Genomic DNA, 4,583 nt, shown 5'->3' on the forward strand with positions numbered 1-4,583 from the left:
TTCCCTTTTTGTTTCTCTGTAATGAACATAATAAAAAATGCAGAAATGTGACCTATGGAGTCAAGATACAGACTCCAATAATTGTTCACTGTCTCCATCTTTATATTAGATTTTCTGAGGCTGTTTTTTCCTCTATTTGCTGGAAAAAAAAAATCCATACAAATGAAATACAAGCACAGTCAGTAAATAGTAATGAAAAGGTAAATTCATTTTACAGACAAGCCAGTGCATGTAAGACATCATTTGGAATGATGGTGATGCTTTTTTTGTTGCACAGATCACAAAGCTATTACAGTCTTTCAAAATTAATATCTGGCTTTTAGGCTCTGTAATGGTGTGTATGACCTCTTCCAACCCTTCGGCTATTGAGAAAAATGATATTGTTGTTTTAAAATACTAGACAGGCATGAGATATGGAAACATCGCCTTTATCCAGGAAAATATAACACTAGTTTGCATGGGATGGGTGAGTCATGGGTCACCTTACTGCTCTGCAGACTGTGATAGGGTCGCTACCTGGACAGATGTGTATGCAGTTGCCTGGGTCTGAGCTTTGAAGCTGTACCTGCAACAGAGTGGGGAGGTGCAGAGAAATCTCCCTGGCTACTTCGTCCTCTTCTTTATAGGCTAGGTGTGGCACAGGAGCAGAAAATCTGCTTTGCTTTCCAGGTTGCAGTTTCAGCATCTGTTTTTGGGAAAGGCCACCTGCTAAGACATCACCCTACTCAATCCCAGGACATTTCCTGTGTTCCCATCAGCAGTAGAACATCTTTGTCCATCAGCCCTGTGGTAGTGTTCATCCACAGGCTGGGCTATATCCGATTTCTTATCACACACCAGATGATGCTCTGTATGCATGGCATATCTCAAAGATGTGATTTGACAGAGGTTTTAATTTCGGAGCAAGAGACTGATAACCTCTATTTACATGGGTTGATGATGATAGGACAAGGGAGAATGGTTTTAAACTGAGGCAGAGGAGATTTAGGTTAGGTATTAGGAGGAAGTTTTTCACTCAAAGGGTTGTGACACACTGGAACAGGTTGCCCAAGGAGTCTGTGGATGCCCCATCCCTGGAGGCATTCAAGGCCAGGCTGGATGTGGCTCTGGACAGCCTGATCTAGTGGTTGGTGACCCTGCACATAGCAGGGGGTTTGAAACTAGATGATCTTTAGGGTCCTTTTCGACCCAGGCCATTCTGTGATTTTATGAACCTTAGAATTCCAGGAACTGCTTGGTTATGTAATGTCTTGATGCTAAGCTACCAGTGTAACTTCTTAGACGTGCTGGAGTTGTGTAAATTTTAAACTAGTGTGGATTTTATCAAGACTTAAAAGGTTAAGTATGAAGTAGATTTCTCGTGTAAAAGCAAGTTGCACAGAAATGTAAGGGAAATTTTCCTTGGGATTTCTAGATTGTAACCTTAACTTAGGAATACACCATGTTCTTAGCAGAAAATGGATTTGGTGCTCCTTGCAAAGCAGTGCAGTGCTTCAGCTGATGACTGCATCAAAGATTATAGGCTTATTTCATTTTTTCTAAGTTACATCCCTGCACAGTAAATTGGCCGGCAATTACTTAAATCTTTACGAACCAATGGAAAAGTTGTTTTAGGTGGTGAAGACAGGTTTTGCCTGAGCTAGAAAGGAATAGGGTGACTCTTTCTTTTTACAATTCACTTTGATACTATTGGAGTTGGCAGGTAAAGTGGGTGCTGCTGTCTGCTTCTTACCACAGCATTGCCACCACCTACAGTTGGAGCTCTGAGCTGCACATCCCATGATGTTTTCTGCCCCTGAAGTGAGTTCTTGGCACGAGTCAGAGCTTTTCTTAGTGGGCATCGGATATTCTTGTGTGCTTTGCCAGTCTGGTTCCCTACAATAGAAAGTGACTGTTCCCTGCAATTAGTTTTATTTGCTGTGAAAGAACAATGAGATGGATGCTGTGTTCTCCTCACTTCATCCTGGGATAATGGATTAGTCTCAACGCTTGACAGCGCTGCGTAAAGTAGAAACCCATGTGAGGATGGCTCTAGCACAAAACTACCTTTTGTGCAGCATACAGTAGTTTTCTTTCTTACACTTCATCTAATTCAGTGGTTCCACCTAAGTTGGCTGCCTGGTCAAGAATTAATCCTTTCCAGCAGTTGCAAACTTCTCCGTTTGTTTTGTTCACTCAGCTCCTAACACTGGTTTGGTACTCAGGGAAAGAGATGAGAATTCAGAAGTGTGATCCCTTGTCAACAACGGGAACTTCTCAGTTTTGCTCAACAAAAATAAGGCTGTTACTTGGTGGGGAAGAGGACTCTTGTTGACTTGGAAATAACTACCTTCTAAAAACATAAACCAGTGATCAATGGACAAGTCCCTAAGCCAAGTGTTTATTTACCTTGACTGGTTTAGGGTGAAAGTTAACCATTTTATCTAGGGTTTGAGGGTGTGGTGATGTTGCATGTTCTTGGAGAGTACTTCAGGATTCTAGGTTTGTTAGGTGCCTGGAGGGTATTGCATACTGTAGTGAGAGGCCTTAAGCTTGAGGTACCATGAGATTTTTGGAAATTGACATCTCTAGAAAGATAGGGCTGAAATATAAGTCTTCAGAAGCTTAGAAATAACACGAATGGGTTAACTTTGTGAAATTATAGGTAATACATGAATTATGAGGAAGATGTGATTGGAGAGGGAGTGCATTCATAGCTTCTGTGGAATAACTTGCTGCTCAGAGTATGCTGTATTCAAGCCCAGCTCAATCATTTCTTTGTTACCACCTCAATATCTTTTAGAGTAGTGATCATCTCTTCACGTACCACCAGGGCCAAACTTTAGCTTACTTTTAACTGAAGGGTGTTGTCCCTCACAGAGCTCTGCATCTGTTTCAGTTACTTGTCGATGTAGAAATGTGCTGTGTTTCAAAGGAGCTTGCCATAAACCCTGAAGGTGGCAACAGTGTTTGTCTTAGATTCTGCTTCTCCCTCAAAATCACATGCACTCATTTATCGCTTTATGAAAACTTCTAGGGAGTTGATAATCAGTGCTGTCTGAAGATCAGGGTTTCTAGTTTCTGTAGATCTACTGATTTCTGGTCCTTAGGTTACGTGAGCAAGGTGACTTACTGCAGTGTGAGCAGAAGTTTTGGAAGCATAATGAGAGGGATGGAATGGCTTGGTAAAAGTTGTAAGAATTAAGACTGAGAACTACCTTTTATCCAAGAATGTCATTGCTTTATTGCTGTACAGGATAGAGACAAGCTTAAGATTTAATAGGTATGTGCTCCCTAGCAAGTACTCACCAGCAGCCTGTCTTAATTGGTTCTGGAGGTACTGTTTCCAATAGCCAAATTTAGGGTATGCTGCTACTTTTGTCAAATTATTATTTTAGGTAATGAGCTTCTGCCATAACTACTCTTCTGTCAAATGAACTTTATATCCTTTTCAAATTCATATATTCCTCACTTTGGGTCCTTTTCAGATATTGTCTTTTAACAGGACACTACCAATGAGTGTCTGGCATTCTTTTTTTTTTTTCTATAACAAATATACATACACACTTCTGGTTTCAAACGCAGCTTATTGATTTCTATTTGACACAACCAGCAGTGAGGTATCCAAATGGTGCAGAATTCGCTGCAAAATCTCAGCCACAAAACTGTGAAAAATGTCTTACTACTTTGAACCCTTTGTAGTTCATGACAGACAAACTGTCAATCTCCTAGTATGAAATGACCAGACTCGTGCTTTCATGTCTTCCCGCACTGCTTGGCAAACAGATGTCACTGTGGCTCTTCAAAAAGCTGGACTCTGTAGCAAGTAAAACTCTCAGCCAATTACTACCTTGGGCAGAACAGACTCAACCTGAGGAAGATTAGTGTAACTTATTGTTTGTTACTAACAGACTAGACAGTGAGAACTAAAAGCTTACTACATAGGTTGCTCCGAATGTAATAGCTTTAATAGTCTTTTTTTTTTTATTTTTTAAAGGATAAACATCAGTATTAGCTATGCATTTTTCCATTAGGGAATGTTAGAATGAAACTGGCAATCAAAAATAGTCCTTAAAGCTAAGCACAGAGTTATACTGCATGGGCAGAAAGTCAGCATGCAGCAAGCTTTTGGTCAAAAGTGTGCTCAGGCTGCAGCCGGAGAACACAAAAGCAGACTCAGACTCTACAGGTGATTTCTGAACTGAAATAACTGTTGTGAATAAAGTATTGGAAGTTCAGTCAGGACAAACAGAGCCCAGCAAGACCAGGTTTTGGGAGATGTGCACAGGGCTACGCAGAGCTCAGGAACACTGGCAGAGTTCAACTTGTTGCAGTTCATCTTGCAATAACCTCTTGTCTCCAGAGAGCTGGAGGTCATACGTTACACATGTGAATGCTTTCGCAAATTTTTCCCTTACAGTTTGACTCTTTAGAGGGAAGAGAAGAAAGCTTCCTGCAATGCTTCAGTCTGGGTTTTGGGTAGCTTTAGATTAACACGGAAGCAGAGTGGATGTATACTATTGCCTGTGTTTGTGGCTAGAAATCCGTTCTGGGCATTCAGAGCTTTCTGTTCTCCTTTGAGAGCGTGAGATGTTCAATTATTG

The sequence above is a fragment of the Meleagris gallopavo genome, chromosome 4 (assembly GCF_000146605.3).
Source record: "Meleagris gallopavo isolate NT-WF06-2002-E0010 breed Aviagen turkey brand Nicholas breeding stock chromosome 4, Turkey_5.1, whole genome shotgun sequence".
In the NCBI taxonomy this organism is placed as follows: Eukaryota; Metazoa; Chordata; class Aves; order Galliformes; family Phasianidae; genus Meleagris; species Meleagris gallopavo.